This window comes from Gopherus evgoodei, chromosome 2 (assembly GCF_007399415.2).
Source record: "Gopherus evgoodei ecotype Sinaloan lineage chromosome 2, rGopEvg1_v1.p, whole genome shotgun sequence".
Classification (NCBI taxonomy): Eukaryota; Metazoa; Chordata; order Testudines; family Testudinidae; genus Gopherus; species Gopherus evgoodei.
The window spans coordinates 234,555,721-234,578,561 of record NC_044323.1 but is presented as its reverse complement, the minus strand read 5'-3'; the positions used below and the strand labels follow the sequence as shown (position 1 = coordinate 234,578,561).

General features: G+C 48.1%; 1 protein-coding gene and 5 non-coding genes across 6 annotated transcripts in view; all 6 read right to left on the bottom strand.

The window, feature by feature from the left end:
- The window catches only part of TRIM55 (tripartite motif containing 55), an 89,578-nt gene that overhangs the window by 65,699 nt on the left and 1,038 nt on the right, over positions 1–22,841 (bottom strand).
- Positions 2,475–2,564, bottom strand: TRNAY-GUA. The gene is given in 2 exon segments: positions 2,475–2,510; positions 2,528–2,564. It is a non-coding gene; the product is annotated as a tRNA-Tyr (tRNA).
- On the bottom strand, positions 3,340–3,412 carry TRNAA-AGC. Its single transcript has one exon. It is a non-coding gene; the product is annotated as a tRNA-Ala (tRNA).
- TRNAA-AGC lies at positions 7,428–7,500 on the bottom strand. The gene has a single exon. It is a non-coding gene; the product is annotated as a tRNA-Ala (tRNA).
- TRNAA-AGC lies at positions 9,474–9,546 on the bottom strand. Its single transcript has one exon. It is a non-coding gene; the product is annotated as a tRNA-Ala (tRNA).
- TRNAA-AGC lies at positions 11,517–11,589 on the bottom strand. The gene has a single exon. It is a non-coding gene; the product is annotated as a tRNA-Ala (tRNA).

The following is a 22,841-nucleotide window of genomic DNA, read 5'->3' as shown; positions in this document are numbered from 1 at the left end:
ATGAAATGCCCATGGTGATCCACAAGCGCCTGGAGAACCATAGAGAAATACCATTTCTGATTAACGTACTCAGTGGCTAGGTGGATTGGTGCCAGAATTGGAATATACTTGTCATCTATCACCCCTCCACAGTTAGAGAAGTCTATTTCTGCAAAGCCATCCAGAAAGTCACGCACGTTGCCCACAGTCACGGTCTTTTCGGAGCAGTATGCGATTAATGGCCCTGCACACTTCCGTGATCACGAGTCCGACGATCAACTTTCCCACTCCAAACTGGTTAGCAACTGATCGGTAACAGTCTGGAGTAGCCAGCTTTCACAGTGCAATCGCCATGTGCCTCTCCAATGGCAGGGCAGCTCTCATTCTCGTATCCTTGTGACGCAGCGCTGGAACAATCTCATCACATAGTCCTGTTATTCTGGTTTTCCTCATCTGAAAGTTCTGCAGCCACTGTTCATAATCTCAGACGTGTAAGATGATGTGATCCCACCACTCAGTGCTTGTTTCCACAGCCTAAAAGCAGTGTTCCACTGTGGTAAACACATCCATGAATGCCACAAGCAATCTCGTGTCATAGATATGAAACATGATTATATCAATGTCGCACTCCTCTTGCCTTTGTAGTTTAAGGAATAACTACCCTGACACTTTTGACATGTTAGTCACAGCAAGCAGCATAGTGGTAAACAGTGTGGGATACATTCCTGCAGACTGAAGAGGCAGAGCGCACAACACACAAACCATTGAAAGATCGTGCTAAATATGGAAAAAAACAAAGGGATTGCGGGATTGCAAAGCAATACATCACGGGACATTGGGACAGGACAGAAACACCTTAACAGGCAAGGCACGAAGACAATGTCGCGAGGGAAGAACGGAACGCGAGGCAAACACGAAAGAGAAGCTGCCCTTTGTGCTACCAACAGGAACCATGGCGCAACGGGAAAAGGGTCCGACGCCGGAGCCTCCTGCCTGATTTGAAAAGGGCCTTGAAAACCACCCCATTTTCTCAGTCCATTTCCCTTCCCCTTCCCCAATAATGGACCAATTCCCTCTCGTACCCTTTCGACCCTCAGACGCCTACCTCAGGAAAAACAAACACAAAGAGGCTCACAGAAGAAAAGAACTCAGACACACACTCTCCTGAAAGAGAAGCTGCCCCTTGTGCTCCCTCAGGGCAAAAGGCTGACCGCAAAGCCAAGAGCGGACCAGAAGGCGCCTTTCCGCGCACGCACAAAGGCTGTAGCTTCGGGGAAAAAAAAAGAAAGAAGGGATGGGAGCAAAGAGCAGCAACTTAGAGAATGCAGGCATCGATCCTGCTACCTCTCGTATGCTAAGCGAGCGCTCTACCACTTGAGCTAATCCCCCAGGACTGGGCCACGGAGCCTCTCCCCTCCGACACGCACAGTCAACTCAGCGCAACCCCCATCCAGACAACTCTTCACACTGCAAAACAAGTTACCTTTATGCTTGCACAGCACCTTGGAAAGGACCTCCACTCAACAAGGACACGGGACACAGCAAACTACGCTGCTCCCCTTTCTTGCTTTTCAACAAAATACACCTTTCCAGAGACCATCAGAGAAACTCACATGCATACCCACCCAGACCTAACGCCTCCGGTCATGACAACAAGAAGAGCAAAAACTGCAAAGGAAAGGGGACGAGTTGCCTCCCTGCCCGCCTAGTCGGCGCACAGCTCGAGGACAGAAAAACTTCAGATTATCTACGGACAGCCTCGCAGCTCCTTGCCAGAAATTTCGCCAGATCGGGCTCCCAGCAATTCTCCGCCAGAAGCCTTTCACACACACTGTGCAATCACAGTTGCCCAAAGCAATCCCAGCTCTACAAATGGGATGGACAAAAGCCCCAAACCGAAAGAAATGCAACCGCTCCCTCACACTACTCCATCAACTGAGCTCTATGACGCTCAGGAAAGATGGACAAAGAGAGAGCGAACCACTGAAACGCACACATTGCTACAACGTTGAGTGGAACAGCGCATACAAAAGGTTGAGCCTGAAGGACAAGGGACTCTCAGCCGCTAAAGGGCCTTTCCTTTTCCCCCTACGCTCCTCTCCTCCCTGCCACCAGAATCTAGCTGTCGCCCCGCCCCCACCGCCCGGCACCTCTGTCCCAGGCAAAAAAACACTGAAGACAGCTTGGGGACATAGCTCCGGCCGGTCTCTGTCAAAGGCGCCCCGCTCCCAGGGGTAGAAATGGCACTTCTGAAGTCTGAGATCAATAGCTAGATGTCGACGCTGTGAGTGCGGGAGGGCGAAGAAAAAGGAACTCTGCCTACAAAGGCCTAAACTGTGGCCTAGGTACTTGGAAGCGGGTGTGGTAGATGAAAGTAGTGGCAAACGGTGCTTTAAATGCAGCAGATTTCCAGCGGCCAGTCTCGCACAAATGGAGGAAAGGTCTGCCAGGGAAGCTCTAGGGAAAAGCAGGTAACAAAGGCAAGGAAAGCTAAGCCCTTCGAGCCGGAGTTGAACCAGCGACCTAAAGATTCCCTGACAAAGTGGGCCTACAGTCCTGCGCTCTACCAACTGAGCTATCGAAGGAAGCCAGGCACAGAGGGCCCCCCATGACTCAAGGCGTCAGGCACAAGCGCCACTGGCACTAACTGCTAATCAGAGGCTTCCCAGCGCCCAGACCTTGAAAAAGGAATAAGTGACACACACCTATCCCTTCATCCTCACGCCTGCCCCGGGGGCTGGGTGGCCGCCTCATCTACCCTCAATTCACCCAACGGGAAGCCCGCGCACCTAGACCGCTCAAAGGCACCCTAACAGGCATGGCACGAAGACAACGCCGCGAGGGAAGAACGGAACGCCAGGCGGCACGACGCTAGCCCTGCCTGCTAGCCGGGACGCCGCCTCCTCCCGCTGACCCACCAGGGGCCCGCCATTGTCTCCAGCACACGCAGCACACCGCTGGCACCCCAGCCCTGATTCCCACCCGCAACAGGAACCATGGCGCAACGGGAAAAGGGTCCGACGCCGGAGCCTCCTGCCTGACTTGAAAGGGGCCTTGAAAACCACCCCATTTTCTCAGTCCATTTCCCTTCCCCTTCCCCAATAATTGACCAATTCCCTCTCGTACCCTTTCGACCCTCCCACGCCTACCTCAGGAAAAACAAACACAAAGAGGCTCACAGAAGAAAAGAACTCAGACACACACTCTCCTGAAAGAGAAGCTGCCCCTTGTGCTCCCTCAGGGCAAAAGGCTGACCGCAAAGCCAAGAGCGGACCAGAAGGCGCCTTTCCGCGCACGCACAAAGGCTGTAGCTTCGGGGAAAAAGAAAGAAAGAAGGGATGGGAGCAAAGAGCAGCAACTTGGAGAATGCAGGTATCGATCCTGCTACCTCTCGCATGCTAAGCGAGCGCTCTACCGCTTGAGCTAATCCCCCAGGACTGGGCCAGGGAGCCTCTCCCCTCCGACACGCACAGTCAACTCAGCGCAAACCCCATCCAGACAACTCTTCACACTGCAAAACAAGTTACCTTTACGCTTGCACAGCACCTTGGAAAGGACCTCCACTCAACAAGGACACGGGACACAGCAAACTACGCTGCTCCCCTTTCTTGCCTTTCAACAAAATACACCTCTCCAGAGACCATCAGAGAAACTCACATGCATACCCACCCAGACCAAACGCCTCCGGTCATGACAACAAGAAGAGCAATAACTGCAAAGGAAAGGGAACGAGTTGCCTCCCTGCCCGCCTAGTCGGCGCACAGCTCGAGGACAGAAAAACTTCAGATTATCTACGGACAGCCTCGCAGCTCCTTGCCAGAAATTCCGCCAGATCGGGCTCCCAGCAATTCTCCGCCAGAAGCCTTTCACACACACTGTGCAATCACGGTTGCCCAAAGAAATCCCAGCTCTACAAATGGGATGGACAAAAGCCCCAAACCGAAGAAATGCAACCGCTCCCTCACACTACTCCATCAACTGAGCTCTATGACGCTCAGGAAAGATGGACAAAGAGAGAGCGAACCACTGAAACGCACACATTGCTACAACGTTGAGCGGAACAGCGCACACAAAAGGTTGAGCCTGAAGGACAAGGGACTCTCAGCCGCTAAAGGGCCTTTCCTTTTCCCCCTACGCTCCTCTCCTCCCTGCCACCAGAATCTAGCTGTCGCCCCGCCCCCACCGCCCGGCACCTCTGTCCCAGGCAAAAAAACACTGAAGACAGCTTGGGGACATAGCTCCGGCCGGTCTCTGTCAAAGGCGCCCCGCTCCCAGGGGTAGAAATGGCACTTCTGAAGTCTGAGATCAATAGCTAGATGTCTACGCTGTGAGTGCGGGAGGGTGAAGAAAAAGGAACTCTGCCTACAAAGGCCTAAACTGTGGCCTAGGTACTTGGAAGCGGGTGTGGTAGATGAAAGTAGTGGCAAACGGTGCTTTAAATGCAGCAGATTTCCAGCGGCCAGTCTCGCACAAATGGAGAAAAGGTCTGCCAGGGGAGCTCTAGGGAAAAGCAGGTGATAAAGGCAAGGAAAGCTAAGCCCTTCGAGGCAGAGTCGAACCAGCGACCTAAAGATTCCCTGACAAAGTGCGCCTATAGTCCTGCGCGCTACCAACTGAGCTATCGAAGGAAGCCAGGCACAGAGGGCCCCCCGTGACTCAAGGCGTCAGGCACAAGCGCCACTGGCACTAACTGCTAATCAGAGGCTTCCCAGCGCCCAGACCTTGAAAAAGGAATAAGTGACACACACCTATCCCTTCATCCTCACGCCTGCCCCGGGGGCTGGGTGGCCGCCTCATCTACCCTCAATTCACCCAACGGGAAGCCCGCGCACCTAGACCGCTCAAAGGCACCCTAACAGGCACGGCACGAAGACAACGCCGCGAGGGAAGAACGGAACGCCAGGCGGCACGACGCTAGCCCTGCCTGCTAGCCGGGACGCCGCCTCCTCCCGCTGACCCACCAGGGGCCCGCCATTGTCTCCAGCACACGCAGCACACCGCTGGCACCCCAGCCCTGATTCCCACCCGCAACAGGAACCATGGCGCAACGGGAAAAGGGTCCGACGCCGGAGCCTCCTGCCTGACTTGAAAGGGGCCTTGAAAACCACCCCATTTTCTCAGTCCATTTCCCTTCCCCTTCCCCAATAATTGACCAATTCCCTCTCGTACCCTTTCGACCCTCCCACGCCTACCTCAGGAAAAACAAACACAAAGAGGCTCACAGAAGAAAAGAACTCAGACACACACTCTCCTGAAAGAGAAGCTGCCCCTTGTGCTCCCTCAGGGCAAAAGGCTGACCGCAAAGCCAAGAGCGGACCAGAAGGCGCCTTTCCGCGCACGCACAAAGGCTGTAGCTTCGGGGAAAAAGAAAGAAAGAAGGGATGGGAGCAAAGAGCAGCAACTTGGAGAATGCAGGTATCGATCCTGCTACCTCTCGCATGCTAAGCGAGCGCTCTACCGCTTGAGCTATCCCCCAGGACTGGGCCAGGGAGCCTCTCCCCTCCGACACGCACAGTCAACTCAGCGCAAACCCCATCCAGACAACTCTTCACACTGCAAAACAAGTTACCTTTACGCTTGCACAGCACCTTGGAAAGGACCTCCACTCAACAAGGACACGGGACACAGCAAACTACGCTGCTCCCCTTTCTTGCCTTTCAACAAAATACACCTCTCCAGAGACCATCAGAGAAACTCACATGCATACCCACCCAGACCAAACGCCTCCGGTCATGACAACAAGAAGAGCAATAACTGCAAAGGAAAGGGAACGAGTTGCCTCCCTGCCCGCCTAGTCGGCGCACAGCTCGAGGACAGAAAAACTTCAGATTATCTACGGACAGCCTCGCAGCTCCTTGCCAGAAATTCCGCCAGATCGGGCTCCCAGCAATTCTCCGCCAGAAGCCTTTCACACACACTGTGCAATCACGGTTGCCCAAAGAAATCCCAGCTCTACAAATGGGATGGACAAAAGCCCCAAACCGAAAGAAATGCAACCGCTCCCTCACACTACTCCATCAACTGAGCTCTATGACGCTCAGGAAAGATGGACAAAGAGAGAGCGAACCACTGAAACGCACACATTGCTACAACGTTGAGCGGAACAGCGCACACAAAAGGTTGAGCCTGAAGGACAAGGGACTCTCAGCCGCTAAAGGGCCTTTCCTTTTCCCCCTACGCTCCTCTCCTCCCTGCCACCAGAATCTAGCTGTCGCCCCGCCCCCACCGCCTGGCACCTCTGTCCCAGGCAAAAAAACACTGAAGACAGCTTGGGGACATAGCTCCGGCCGGTCTCTGTCAAAGGCGCCCCGCTCCCAGGGGTAGAAATGGCACTTCTGAAGTCTGAGATCAATAGCTAGATGTCTACGCTGTGAGTGCGGGAGGGTGAAGAAAAAGGAACTCTGCCTACAAAGGCCTAAACTGTGGCCTAGGTACTTGGAAGCGGGTGTGGTAGATGAAAGTAGTGGCAAACGGTGCTTTAAATGCAGCAGATTTCCAGCGGCCAGTCTCGCACAAATGGAGAAAAGGTCTGCCAGGGGAGCTCTAGGGAAAAGCAGGTGATAAAGGCAAGGAAAGCTAAGCCCTTCGAGGCAGAGTCGAACGAGCGACCTAAAGATTCCCTGACAAAGTGCGCCTACAGTACTGCGCTCTATCAACTGAGCTATCGAAGGAAACCAGGCACAGAGGGCCCCCCGTGACTCAAGGCGTCAGGCACAAGCGCCACTGGCACTAACTGCTAATCAGAGGCTTCCCAGCGCCCAGACCTTGAAAAAGGAATAAGTGACACACACCTATCCCTTCATCCTCACGCCTGCCCCGGGGGCTGGGTGGCCGCCTCATCTACCCTCAATTCACCCAACGGGAAGCCCGCGCACCTAGACCGCTCAAAGGCACCCTAACAGGCACGGCACGAAGACAACGCCGCGAGGGAAGAACGGAACGCCAGGCGGCACGACGCTAGCCCTGCCTGCTAGCCGGGACGCCGCCTCCTCCCGCTGACCCACCAGGGGCCCGCCATTGTCTCCAGCACGCGCAGCACACCGCTGGCACCCCAGCCCTGATTCCCACCCGCAACAGGAACCATGGCGCAACGGGAAAAGGGTCCGACGCCGGAGCCTCCTGCCTGACTTGAAAGGGGCCTTGAAAACCACCCCATTTTCTCAGTCCATTTCCCTTCCCCTTCCCCAATAATTGACCAATTCCCTCTCGTACCCTTTCGAACCCTCCCACGCCTACCTCAGGAAAAACAAACACAAAGAGGCTCACAGAAGAAAAGAACTCAGACACAACACTCTCCTGAAAGAGAAGCTGCCCCTTGTGCTCCCTCAGGGCAAAAGGCTGACCGCAAAGCCAAGAGCGGACCAGAAGGCGCCTTTCCGCGCACGCACAAAGGCTGTAGCTTCGGGGAAAAAGAAAGAAAGAAGGGATGGGAGCAAAGAGCAGCAACTTAGAGAATGCAGGTATCGATCCTGCTACCTCTCGCATGCTAAGCAAGCGCTCTACCGCTTGAGCTAATCCCCCAGGACTGGGCCAGGGAGCCTCTCCCCTCCGACACGCACAGTCAACTCAGCGCAAACCCCATCCAGACAACTCTTCACACTGCAAAACAAGTTACCTTTACGCTTGCACAGCACCTTGGAAAGGACCTCCACTCAACAAGGACACGGGACACAGCAAACTACGCTGCTCCCCTTTCTTGCCTTTCAACAAAATACACCTCTCCAGAGACCATCAGAGAAACTCACATGCATACCCACCCAGACCAAACGCCTCCGGTCATGACAACAAGAAGAGCAATAACTGCAAAGGAAAGGGAACGAGTTGCCTCCCTGCCCGCCTAGTCGGCGCACAGCTCGAGGACAGAAAAACTTCAGATTATCTACGGACAGCCTCGCAGCTCCTTGCCAGAAATTCCGCCAGATCGGGCTCCCAGCAATTCTCCGCCAGAAGCCTTTCACACACACTGTGCAATCACGGTTGCCCAAAGAAATCCCAGCTCTACAAATGGGATGGACAAAAGCCCCAAACCGAAAGAAATGCAACCGCTCCCTCACACTACTCCATCAACTGAGCTCTATGACGCTCAGGAAAGATGGACAAAGAGAGAGCGAACCACTGAAACGCACACATTGCTACAACGTTGAGCGGAACAGCGCACACAAAAGGTTGAGCCTGAAGGACAAGGGACTCTCAGCCGCTAAAGGGCCTTTCCTTTTCCCCCTACGCTCCTCTCCTCCCTGCCACCAGAATCTAGCTGTCGCCCCGCCCCCACCGCCCGGCACCTCTGTCCCAGGCAAAAAAACACTGAAGACAGCTTGGGGACATAGCTCCGGCCGGTCTCTGTCAAAGGCGCCCCGCTCCCAGGGGTAGAAATGGCACTTCTGAAGTCTGAGATCAATAGCTAGATGTCTACGCTGTGAGTGCGGGAGGGCGAAGAAAAAGGAACTCTGCCTACAAAGGCCTAAACTGTGGCCTAGGTACTTGGAAGCGGGTGTGGTAGATGAAAGTATTGGCAAACGGTGCTTTAAATGCAGCAGATTTCCAGCGGCCAGTCTCGCACAAATGGAGAAAAGGTCTGCCAGGGGAGCTCTAGGGAAAAGCAGGTAACAAAGGCAAGGAAAGCTAAGCCCTTCGAGGCAGAGTCGAACCAGCAACCTAAAGATTCCCTGACAAAGTGCGCCTACAGTCCTGTGCTCTACCAACTGAGCTATCGAAGGAAACCAGACACAGAGGGCCCCCCGTGACTCAAGGCGTCAGGCACAAGCGCCACTGGCACTAACTGCTAATCAGAGGCTTCCCAGCGCCCAGACCTTGAAAAAGGAATAAGTGACACACACCTATCCCTTCATCCTCACGCCTGCCCCGGGGGCTGGGTGGCCGCCTCGTCTACCCTCAATTCACCCAACGGGAAGCCCGCGCACCTAGACCGCTCAAAGGCACCCTAACAGGCACGGCACGAAGACAACGCCGCGAGGGAAGAACGGAACGCCAGGCGGCACGATGCTAGCCCTGCCTGCTAGCCGAGACCCCGCCTCCTCCCGCTGACCCACCAGGGGCCCGCCATTGTCTCCAGCACGCGCAGCACACCGCTGGCACCCCAGCCCTGATTCCCACCCGCAACAGGAACCATGGCGCAACGGAAAAAAGGGTCCGACGCCGGAGCCTCCTGCCTGACTTGAAAGGGGCCTTGAAAACCACCCCATTTTCTCAGTCCATTTCCCTTCCCCTTCCCCCAATAATTGACCAATTCCCTCTCGTACCCTTTCGACCCTCCCACGCCTACCTCAGGAAAAACAAACACAAAGAGGCTCACAGAAGAAAAGAACTCAGACACACACTCCTCCTGAAAGAGAAGCTGCCCCTTGTGCTCCCTCAGGGCAAAGGCTGACCGCAAAGCCAAGAGCGGACCAGAAGGCGCCTTTCCGCGCACGCACAAAGGCTGTAGCTTCGGGGAAAAAGAAAGAAAGAAGGGATGGGAGCAAAGAGCAGCAACTTGGAGAATGCAGGTATCGATCCTGCTACCTCTCGCATGCTAAGCGAGCGCTCTACCGCTTGAGCTAATCCCCCAGGACTGGGCCAGGGAGCCTCTCCCCTCCGACACGCACAGTCAACTCAGCGCAAACCCCATCCAACAACTCTTCACACTGCAAAACAAGTTACCTTTACGCTTGCACAGCACCTTGGAAAGGACCTCCACTCAACAAGGACACGGGACACAGCAAACTACGCTGCTCCCCTTTCTTGCCTTTCAACAAAATACACCTCTCCAGAGACCATCAGAGAAACTCACATGCATACCCACCCAGACCTAACGCCTCCGGTCATGACAACAAGAAGAGCAATAACTGCAAAGGAAAGGGAACGAGTTGCCTCCCTGCCCGCCTAGTCGGCGCACAGCTCGAGGACAGAAAAACTTCAGATTATCTACGGACAGCCTCGCAGCTCCTTGCCAGAAATTCCGCCAGATCGGGCTCCCAGCAATTCTCCGCCAGAAGCCTTTCACACACACTGTGCAATCACGGTTGCCCAAAGAAATCCCAGCTCTACAAATGGGATGGACAAAAGCCCCAAACCGAAAGAAATGCAACCGCTCCCTCACACTACTCCATCAACTGAGCTCTATGACGCTCAGGAAAGATGGACAAAGAGAGAGCGAACCACTGAAACGCACACATTGCTACAACGTTGAGCGGAACAGCGCACACAAAAGGTTGAGCCTGAAGGACAAGGGACTCTCAGCCGCTAAAGGGCCTTTCCTTTTCCCCCTACGCTCCTCTCCTCCCTGCCACCAGAATCTAGCTGTCGCCCCGCCCCCACCGCCCGGCACCTCTGTCCCAGGCAAAAAAAACACTGAAGACAGCTTGGGGACATAGCTCCGGCCGGTCTCTGTCAAAGGCGCCCCGCTCCCAGGGGTAGAAATGGCACTTCTGAAGTCTGAGATCAATAGCTAGATGTCGACGCTGTGAGTGCGGGAGGGCGAAGAAAAAGGAACTCTGCCTACAAAGGCCTAACTGTGGCCTAGGTACTTGGAAGCGGGTGTGGTAGATGAAAGTAGTGGCAAACGGTGCTTTAAATGCAGCAGATTTCCAGCGGCCAGTCTCGCACAAATGGAGAAAAGGTCTGCCAGGGGAGCTCTAGGGAAAAGCAGGTGATAAAGGCAAGGAAAGCTAAGCCCTGCGAGGCAGAGTCGAACCAGCGACCTAAAGATTCCCTGACAAAGTGCGCCTACAGTCCTGCGCTCTACCAACTGAGCTATTGAAGGAAGCCAGGCACAGAGGGCCCCCCGTGACTCAAGGCATCAGGCACAAGCGCCACTGGCACTAACTGCTAATCAGAGGCTTCCCAGCGCCCAGACCTTGAAAAAGGAATAAGTGACACACACCTATCCCTTCATCCTCACGCCTGCCCCGGGGGCTGGGTGGCCGCCTCGTCTACCCTCAATTCACCCAACGGGAAGCCCGCGCACCTAGACCGCTCAAAGGCACCCTAACAGGCACGGCACGAAGACAACGCCGCGAGGGAAGAACGGAACGCCAGGCGGCACGATGCTAGCCCTGCCTGCTAGCCGAGACCCCGCCTCCTCCCGCTGACCCACCAGGGGCCCGCCATTGTCTCCAGCACGCGCAGCACACCGCTGGCACCCCAGCCCTGATTCCCACCCGCAACAGGAAGCATGGCGCAACGGGAAAAGGGTCCGACGCCGGAGCCTCCTGCCTGACTTGAAAGGGGCCTTGAAAACCACCCCATTTTCTCAGTCCATTTCCCTTCCCCTTCCCCAATAATTGACCAATTCCCTCTCGTACCCTTTCGACCCTCCCACGCCTACCTCAGGAAAAACAAACACAAAGAGGCTCACAGAAGAAAAGAACTCAGACACACACTCTCCTGAAAGAGAAGCTGCCCCTTGTGCTCCCTCAGGGCAAAAGGCTGACCGCAAAGCCAAGAGCGGACCAGAAGGCGCCTTTCCGCGCACGCACAAAGGCTGTAGCTTCGGGGAAAAAGAAAGAAAGAAGGGATGGGAGCAAAGAGCAGCAACTTGGAGAATGCAGGTATCGATCCTGCTACCTCTCGCATGCTAAGCGAGCGCTCTACCGCTTGAGCTAATCCCCCAGGACTGGGCCAGGGAGCCTCTCCCCTCCGACACGCACAGTCAACTCAGCGCAAACCCCATCCAGACAACTCTTCACACTGCAAAACAAGTTACCTTTACGCTTGCACAGCACCTTGGAAAGGACCTCCACTCAACAAGGACACGGGACACAGCAAACTACGCTGCTCCCCTTTCTTGCCTTTCAACAAAATACACCTCTCCAGAGACCATCAGAGAAACTCACATGCATACCCACCCAGACCTAACGCCTCCGGTCATGACAACAAGAAGAGCAAAAACTGCAAAGGAAAGGGAACGAGTTGCCTCCCTGCCCGCCTAGTCTGTGCACAGCTTGAGGACAGCAAAACTTCAGATTATCTACGGACAGCCCCGCAGCTCCTTGCCACAAGGTCCATGGTCTGAATTATTTGCTCTAAAGCTGCAGGTTTATCTGAAAGCAGCTAACAGAAGTGTTCCTGTTTTTAACACTGAGGCCACGTCCAGACTACCCGCCGTATCGGCGGGTTAAAATCGATTGCTCGGGGATCGATATATCGCGTTTAGACACGATATATCGATCCCCGAGCGCGCTTATATCGATTCCGGAACTCCATCAACCCCAACGGAGTTCCGGAATCGACACGGAGAGCCGCGAACATCGTTCCCGCGCGGTGTGGACGGGTGAGTAATCTGATCTTAGATATTCGACTTCAGCTACGTTATTCACGTAGCTGAAGTTGCGTATCTAAGATCGATTTCCCCCCCCCAGTGTGGACCAGCCCTCAGGTGCCCAACTCCCAGTGGGGTCTAAACCGAAATAATCCGTTTTACCCTGTAGAAAGCTTATGCAGGGTAAATTCATGAATGTCTGCCCTCTATAACACTGATAGAGAGATATGCACAGTTGTTTCCTCTATCAGGTATTAATATATACTCTGAGTTAATTAATAAGTAAAAAATGATTTTATTCAATACAGAAAGTTGGATTTAAGTGGTTCCAAGTAGTAACAGAGAGAGCAAAGTAAGTCACCAAGCCAAATAATATCAAATGCGCAAATCTATGTCTAATCAAACTGAATACAGATAAGATTCTCACCAGTTCCAAAATGCTCCCCTTTACAGACTAATCTCCTTTTAGCCTGGGTCCAGCAATCACTCACACTTCTTGGACACTATCCAGTTCTAGTTTCTTTCAAGTATCCTGGGAGGGTATTTCTTTCAAGTATCCTGGGTGGGGGAGGGTAGGGAGGCTCTCTCTTTAGCCACCTGAAGACCACCATGGAGGAGTTTCCTAGGGGTTTAAATAGACTTTTTCTTGGGGGTGGAGACCCCCCCATACTCCTATGCACAGTCCAGCTCCAAGATGGAGTATAGGAGTTACCTGGACAAGTCACATATCCATGTATGACTCACAGTTTTTAGAGGTAGCATCCATTGTTTACATGCTACCTTGAACATTCTCACGTAGACTTCTAATGTGGATTGGAGCATTCCAAGATTCAGTGTCCTTTAAGTGTCTCTTGATTAGGTACTTTACTTCAACATTCCTTTCTCCAGGAACTGACCAAATGCTCTACTAAGGTTATTTAGAAATCAAGCCAGTACACAGCCAATATTTATAACTTCAAATACAAAAATGATACATGCATGCAGATAGGATTAATAGATTCAGTAGATCATAACCTTTATATAGTTATGTTATATAGCATATGTAGCATAGATAGATTCAGTAGATCATATTCCAGAAATGTCATATTCCCATAAAGCATTATGGGATACAGCGTCACACTACCTAACAAAATGAAAGATACCAAGGGAATTAATTTGTTTGCAGGTATCATCGCATAGTCAATGATGGTAGGGGTTAGAAAATGAACGTACATATCTTCCAGGATTTGAGGAGAGAAAGCAGAAGAAAGCTAGACAGAGGCAAGAAGAAAAGAGAAACATAACTCTTCACAAACTTCTTCAGGCACAATCCAAGTCAAGTCAGTTGACTGAGTTGAGTGATGCTGACATTCAATGCTCTTCAGAGGTGGGAAGTGAAAGTGGTGTTGTAAGAGAAAAAGAAAAGGCGGTCTGTGAGGAATCCAAAATATTACCACATTCAGAAAACAATGTTATGGTTCTTGCCGAGGAAGAGAATGAAATCCAGCCTGTTTGGATAGACAATGGAGAACACCGCGGTAACACTGCTATAACTGAGAAACTGGTGCAATCGATTAGTCCTGCTGCTGTAGATGGGAATGACAAAGAAGAGTTGTGCAGTAATGACCTAGCCTCTTGGAAGTACCTAGACATAAAGAAAAGAGATCTTATTGTATTGAAGGGTCCACCGCATAAGCCCGAAAACTTTCCTCATGATTCTTTTGGCAGGAAATTGCCGATAACTGTTTTTTCTAAACATCTGAGTAACAGTGAATTGAAAGAGACTGGATGGTGTGGAGTAAACATGCTGCAGCAATATTTTGTTTTCCTTGCAGTCTCTACAGAAGTGAAACTCAAACTAACCAATTACATCATTCAAAATTTGTCAAAGGTGGAATTGACAATAATTGGAAAAAGATTTATGAAAAATCAAGAGTCATGAAGAAAACACTTTACATTTGAGCAATTACATTAAGTGGAAGGAATTATTTCAGACACGATAAAAGAGGCATTGATGCAGCATTACAGCATAGTATTAAACAGGAGGAGGGAAAATGGCATAAAATATTAACTGCTGTTGTTGACGTAATTCTTTTCCTAGCAAAGAATAATCTGTCATTTTGTGGTAGCCATTCTTCTGTTGATTATGATGACTGTGGGCTTCTCTTGTCAACGCTGAAGTTTGTGGGCAGGTACAATACTGAGGTGAAACAACATCTAGAAATGGTAGCTCAATGCAGAGAGTCTGGGAGAAGAATGCAGGCTCACTACATGTCATGGTGTAGTCAGAATGAGTTCCTGAAACTGTGTGGGGAGAAGTTTTAAACTCTATTCTTGAAGAGGTAAGAAAGCCTGATATTCAGCATTGTTGTTGATGTTACACCTAATTTTCACACACAGAGAAGTTAGTTTTTATTCTCAGATATGTGATGCAAAAAAGTGGAAATTGGGATGTGCATGAAAGATTTGTTAAGCTAGTAAATTATGAAAAGAAGACTGGCACAGATATAGCAGAACAGATTGTCCGAGACCAATGCAGGTTCGAGTAAGTTTTTGATTGAGAGAGGAAAATTAAAACGAAAATAGATTGGAATTCAAAACCAAATGGTTGTTTATTAATGGGGAATGAGTTGCAACTTGGGCTGGGGAGGAGCACTTTTACCAACTAACAATACTATCAGAACAAGAATATACACACAACTTGAAACAGTCTATTTACATCCAACAACAAAAAACCAAGCAGTCTATAATCAACTGCTTACTAAAATTCAGAACAGATACACAAAACTAAGTAAATTGTGCGCACATTAACTGAATATTGTAAAATACAACAATTAACCACAATAACAATCAATACAACAATTCAGCTCTCATATACTATATACACAGCTTGGTATCAAGTAAGGGAGGGGTAAAAGGGAAGAAGTTAAACAAACAGAGTATTTACAGCACACTCCAGGCGCAGCTGACCAGCAGTACAGACATCAAGGGCATGACGAATTGGGGAGAAAATAACCCGAAAAAGAAAGCAAATCGACACGACCCGAGCCAGCTAAATCCAGAGGAGACCCTGGCTGAAAGGGTGATCAGGCCTTTCAGCTAACCCACGGATACTCCTGCAGATTTTGGCGTGAGACAACATGGTTTTATCTGAAGACTTTTATTCATGTCAGCGTCTGATTGGTCCCTAGCTCCTTCACCAACCAGGTTCCGGGCTGGTGCCCTCTGCGTCAATGGGAGCTGCACCCGGCACACTACTTTTGCACACAGCCCTATGCTTTTGCACACAGTACCAACTTGATCTTTTGACCGACAGAAGGTTCGAGAGCAGGCACACTGGTATTTTTGCACACGGCACTAGCCTGACCCTTAGGTGACCAAGGAAAAGAGCGGGAATAGGCACATGGCACTACGATGTTGCACATGGTACCAATGTGCTCTTTTGACCGACAATTGGCCAATTAGACGCCATGTTTAAGAATAGGCTTTAGGGCTGAGACACAGATAAAGAGGTTTTTAAAAGAATGTGACTTAGAACTATCTTGGTGCAGACAGCAGCAATATGAAAATCCTCTAACATGTCAGGAAAATTTCAGGGATTAAAGACAAGAATTTTGGAAGAAAATGCCCAAGCCTATTTTTCTCCATACAGCGCTGACACGCTGAACATCTGTGGCACCCACGCTATTGAAACCAGTGTGCAGGTAAAAACATATTTTGGAAATGTTCAGTAACTCTATAAAGTATTTGCTCTTAGCCCTGAGAGATGGAAAATTTTGCAGACCACTGCGAACATATCTCTTCACTCTGTATTTAAAACTAGGTGGAGTGCAAGAGTTGATGCTGGTTGCCCCCTAATCAAAAATCACACCGGTGTGCTAGAAAGTTTAATTAAAATTGAAGAGGAGCTTCATTTACCTCCCAAAATCCAGGCAGATGTTGACTGTTTGATTAAGTGGTGCAATGTTATTGATATAATCTGGAACCATATAGAACATGGTTGCAACCAAGGTCCTGTAGTGGCACCAAATCTTATGTAAAGGGGGTCATATAAGGTGTCTAAGACAAGGTTATGGTTGTCTGGTTATGATTATGCTGTCTGTATGCATGTGTCATTTTGTAGTTGAAGTTATGAATATTGGCTATACTGTCTGTATTTCAAACTTATGCTGTGCTTCTGGGAAACATCCCAGACAAGTTGGTGTTAGCTCTGTCTAGCCTGCTTGATGGCTCATTAAGGACCATCAGCTACACAACAGACCCATTGAGAGGCGGCAGATATGCCTTATAATTCAACAAAGTATGCAGGAACTTGCCTATGTGACTCCAGACTCCATTTTGCTGTAATTTTCCACAGTAACAACAAAGAGGTGTTCTTACACCTGGAAAAGACTATAAAAGGCTGATGCCTCATCTCCATCTGGTCTTCAATTCTGCTTCTTACCTCTGGAAGGACTTTGCTACAAATGGAAGCTCTACACAAAGGACTGAATGACCCATCTCAGCTGGGGATGTACTCCGGAGACTTGATTTGAACCTGCAGTTTATTTTATTGATGCTACAAGACTGAATCAAGAACTTTGCCATTACTGTATGTAATTTATTCCATTTAACCAATTCTAGCTCTCATCTATATCTTTTTCCTTTTATGAATAAACCTTTAGATTTTAGATTCTAAAGGATCGGCAACAGCGTGATTTGTCGGTAAGATCTGATTTGTACATTGACCTAGGTCTGAGGCTTGATTCTTTGGGATCGAGAGAACCCTTTTTCTTCTTTATTGGAGTATTGGTTTTCATAATCATCTGTCCCCATAACAAGTGGCACTGGTGGTGACACTGGGAAACTGGAGTGTCTAAAGGAATTGCTTGTGTGACTTGTGGTTAGCCAGTGAGGTGAGACCAAAGTCCTCTTTGTCTGGCTGGTTTGGTTTGCCTTAGAGGTGGAAAAACCCCAGCCTTGGGCTGTAACTGCTCTGTTTTAAGCAGTTTGTCCTGAATTGGCACTCTCAGTTGGGTCCCGCCAGAACCACATCATTACAAGTGGCTTAAGTCATTTGAATTTGTACTTCTTACTGCAATATGGTTTAAAGTGCTTCAGTGCATTGAAAGAACAAGGTCCTACAATGAGCCAAATTAACAATCGAAGAGGGAGCTAAACATGTGAGCAACTTAGTCAAGGAAATTCAAACAACGAAAGGTTCTTGGCCAATTTTTTTTGAAGAAGCCAAACAAGTCGCTTCAAGCTCGGCATTGACCCAAAAATGAAAAATGACTGAAGGATCCAGAAGAACAGGTGATTCTTTGACGACACAGGGGATGCAGACTATACGTTTGACTTTCCCAATATTCAGTTCAAAGTACAGGTGTTCTTCCTGACAATGGATTTGCTTCTATCAGAGCTAGGAGGTCTTGGCAAAAGAATGGCTGAAGTCTCAAATTTATTTTCATCCATTTTGTGTCTACCAGATAAAGTGGATGAATCTTCTACAGAAAGATTCTAACTCTGTTGACACTTTGGCCACAGCGTATCCAAAAGACCTCCAGAGAGAAGATCTTCAAGAGGAACTTAGAATCTTTTACAAAATAAAAGAAGATTCCAACTTAAGAGTTGACGGATATAGAACCTCTGCACTTACACTTCTTAATGCTCTCTTCAAAAAAGGGTTGTAAAATGTGTTTCCACAGATTTGTATTTGTTTACACCTACTAACAGTGTTGCAGTGTCGGTAGCATTGGGAGAGTGTGCATTTAGTAAGCTAACATTGATTAAAAATTGTTTGTGTTCAGCCACCGGGGAAAAAAGGCTGAAGAATTTTCTCACTTTGAGCATAGAATATGAAATGGCCAAAGACATAAGTTTTGATGACATTATTAATGAGTTTGCCAAAATGAAAGTGAGGAAAAAAATTGCAGCTGTATAATTAATATTCAGAACGATTTGTAAAAAAATGATTTCATAAGAAGCATTATGCCATTGCAAATGTATACATACTATTAAAGCATTTAATGTTTTTAAATAATGTATTTTGTGTATTTTCAAATTATTAAATATTAATTTTTGAATGTAGTTCACTGGCTATTTTTTACATTTCTAAATACATGTTTCTATAGTATTGTAACTTTTTTTTAATGGAAGGGGCCCCCAAAATTGCTTTGCCCCAAGCCCCCTGAATCCTCTGGGCAGCCCTGCCCATGCACTCTGTTAGGGTAACCCCCATGCATTGGAGACTCTGGTACGGTCTGAGTCCTGGTTTAAGCTCTACCTGTGTGAGCAAAATAAGGTTGCCTTGTCAAGATCATCACAGCAGCAAGTTCTTTCTGCTGAGCCTTAAAACTAGCCAGGTCAACCTTTCCAGGTGGATTAGTTAGCTCAGCTGGGTTGTGGTAGGACCATCTGATTAATTAGCCTGCCTGATTGGCTGAAGGAAGCCAGCGGGCCTGCTTTTAAGGTCAGCAGCAGCAGCAAGTAACTAGCTGCCCAATGTGTATGTCATTGCCTACAGCTACAATTATGTCTCTACTTGCTGCCTTCCTAACTTTGCTTCTGCTATGCATGCTTTTGACTTCTGGGTCCTGACTTCAGCTCTGGCTCCCAATCCCATCTCCTGCTCTAACCACTAAGCAAGATTCCTGTTCCAACCAGTAGGTCTAACTTCTGTTCCAACCATTAGAGATGACTGCCCCTGTCCTGTTTATGACAGCCAGAATCTTTCAACTTTCAGAAAAGCTTTTTGGGGGGTGAGGGACTGTATATCAAGAACTCCTAAGTCAAAGAGCACCAAATTTGGATCATTAACAGAGCATAGCACCCTCTGAAACACACCAAATGTCAAGGCAAACCAAGTAAGCATGTCAATTTTAGAGTACTGAGCAGAGCTGCACTTTAAACAGAAAGCTGGTCTCAGCCTTAACTATACCTAGTACCTCAGTTTAATGAGAAGAAGAGAAAAAATTCCAAAGTAAATTGGACAAGCTGTCTGCCTTCCTGTGTATTCATTGCATAGGGCAAGGACAGCAACTCTTCAGATTATTTATGGGATAGTCCAGTAACTCATTACAAGAAAATCCTTCAGCTAGGGCTTGTAACAATTCTCAGCCAGAAAGGTTTTACATACATTGAGCAATGACAGTGGTAAAAATAAATCTGTACACTACCAATGTGATGGACAAAAACCCAAGACTCCGGGAAATGGAATTGCTTCCTGCCAGTACTTGATTAACAGAGCTCACGGATGAAAGGTAGACAAAATGGAATCTAATGTTGGAAACACTCTTAAAAACAAACACATTGCTACAATTTTTATGATAACAGCACACAGCAGCTGGCTTTTTGCTCACCCCCCATTCTGCTTCTTCCCAGGCGGCAAAACCTAACTCCCCTGCACATTAACCCTACCGCTCAGGAAAAAACAAACAAACAAACAAAAACAAGTGGGAGAAAAACAAACAGCTTTTATCTAACTCAAAAGTGGAGAGAAGCCAGAGACTCCATGAAGTCTGCTACAGTAATCAGTATGGCCAGTCTATTTTGTATCAAAGGGTACGTACCCTAAGATGAGGGCAACAATGAATGGAACTTCTAAGCCTTAATATCGATACTGCTTGCACTATGGGTGCGGGACAGCAAAGAAAAAGGAACTCTGCCTATAAAATGTGTCCAAGGTAATCAGAAGCAGGTGTGGCAGATGAAAGTATTGCAAGTTGTGTTTTCAGTCAAGTACATTTCCAATTGCCAGTGGCCCATGAAATGAATAAAATATGGTAATGGCCACAATCCAAGCTTGAAAGAAGAATGTGCAGCAAAGGCAAAAATTTCCTTCAAGTTGCAGCCAAACCAGCAACCAAAGAGACAGGAGGTAGAAGAAAAAAAGAGGGGAGAAGAAAAAAACAATCTACATCTTAGAGAATGCATGCGTCAATCCTGTTGTTATTTATACGCTAAGGATGCCCTTGGTCACTTGAGCCAATTCCACCCTACCCTGTCATAACTTCACAAACATCCTCCAGAGATCTCATCTTTATACTGTAAAACAAATTATCTTCATACTTACTTACACAACATCTTGGAAAGGACCTCCATTCAACAAGTACAGTGTACAAAGCAGAATACACTTTGCACTTTCTTCAAAGATACTACAGGTCCACTTCATCCTACCACATACTGTCTGTTTTGCAATCAAAATAATACCTTGGACTTCAGCTAAAGAAGGAGAAGAGCAGCAGTTACCTTTCCCAGGAAAACAAATAGAAACTGGCATACAACAGTTAACAGATAGTATGGCCAGAAGGGATAAATCATCTAGTCTGACTTCCTTATACATCACAGCTTTTTAAGTTCATCCAGTTACCCCAGTAAGACCAGTAAATTGTGTTTTACTAAAGTATACATTCTAGAAAGCTATCCAGTCTTGATTTGAAGATATTGAGAGATGAAGAATCCAGCACTTTCTTGTTAGTTTTTTTCAATGGTTAATTAACCTATTTAAAAAATTGTGTCTTATTTCTAAATTGAGTTCATCTGGCTTCAACTTCCAGCCTTTTGTTCTTGGTATCCCTTTTTAAGCTAGATTAAAGAGGTCTTTTGTACCTGGAATTTTCTCTTTGTAAAGATATTTAAAGTCTGTAATCACATACCCACTCTGTCTTTTTCTTTCTTTCTTTCTTTCTTTCTTTCTTTCTTTCTTTCTTTCTTTCTTTCTTTCTTTCTTTCTTTCTTTCTTTGATAAGCTAAAGTTTGTGTTAAGTCTTTATAAAGCATTTTCTCTAGTCCTCAAATTATTTTTATATATCATTTTGCACCTTCTCTGATTTTTCAAATGTGGACACCTGAACTGTGTGCAGTATTCTAGTACTGGTCTCACTAATGTCATAAACAGAGGTAAAATAGTTTCCCTACTCCTAATGTTTGATCTGAGCATCAATGCCATTCATAAATTTATCCCCCCATCTTTATGTCTATACAGGAACTGGGAGGTCTGACTGCAGCACATGTAGACATACCGGAGGTAGCTTTGACCTAGTAGGCTCCTCATTGCAGTGTATACATACATAGTTGGGTAAGAGGTTTAATGTCTTTCCCATGGTCATACACGAATTCTGTGGCAGAACTGAACATAGATTTTCCGAGTGTTATGCTAGTGTTTAACCCAGGGGTAGGCAACCTATGGCACAGGTGCCGAAGGTGGCACATGAGCTGATTTTCAGTGGCACTCACACTGCCCAGGTCCTGGCCACCGGTCCGGGGGGGCTCTGCATTTTAATTGAATTTTAAATGAACCTTCTTAAACATTTTTAAAGCCTTATTTACTTTACATACAACAATAGTTTAGTTATATATTATAGACTCATAGAAAGAGACCTTCTAAAAATGTTAATATGTATTACTGGCACACAAAATCTTAAATTAAAGTGAATAAATGAAGATTTGGCACACCACTTCTGAAAGGTTGCCAATCCCTGGCTTAACCCATAAGATCTCCTTATATTTGAACAAGTTTGGCACAGGCTCCTGCATATGTTGCAAGATGAAATATTCTCTGAACATATGCAAATAATTTTAAGAACAGCTGAATCCTTGAGAATGTAACCGGGTGTATTTTGTGGGTGGTTTCCCTCCCAGCTGCTATTAGGGGTTGCTCTCTCCTGGGGCTTCTGTGAATAGCAAAATCAGGTTGGAAGCCCTACCACCACAGGGAATGAGGATATGTCTACCCTTGAGCTGGAGATGTAATTTCCAGCCTGAGCACATATATGCATGTGGCTGTGGATGCAGTGAGACAGGATGGCTGTCCCAGGTACAATCCCATTCAGGACCCTAACTACATACTCTAGTGGCTAACCTATACTGTGAACCACACCGGCTATTTTTAGCATGCTAGCTTAATCAAAGCTAGCACATATATACCTACTTGAGCTGGAAATTACACCTCTAGCTGCAGAAGTTATACAGTACAACCAGGGCAAGCTCCAGCTTTTTTGCCGCCGCAAGTGGTGAAGCGGGGAAAAAAAAAAAAAGATAAAGCTGCGATTGGCGGCACTTCGGCAGCAGCTCAACTGCGCTGCTTCATTCTTTGGCAGTGGGGCCTTCGCTCGGAGAGGGACTGAGGGACCCGCTGCCGAATTGCTACCTAAGACCCGGATGTGTGCCGCCCCAAGCACCTGTTTCCTTTGCTGGTGCCTGGAGCCAGCCCTGATTATAACTATTTCAGTAAACACCACAAACTAGCCAAAATAAGTGTGCTGGTACAAATACTATGTAGCATCATGCGGAGCCACTTACTATTACTTGGGTGACATCTGGCACATTTTTACCCTGTCTGGGGATGGAAAGATGATGATTTTGAGGGGTATAATTTGTATTAGACAAATTATAAATGACTGTGAAGGGGATTCTTTACCACTGTGCTGGATACAGCCAGACAAGATGATGTAGTTCTAGCTAGATTTCTAGCTCACAGACTAACTAATCACAACCCGGCTATTTTGGTAATGCACCATGTATAGTTCTAGCGCTGCCTACTAATCACAGTAACAAGAACCCCCCACAGGCTGACATCACCCAAGGGCCTGCTCCTCTGCAGCCCGTTCAGGGAGGCGGCTCAGGGCCATAGCGCTGAAAGGAA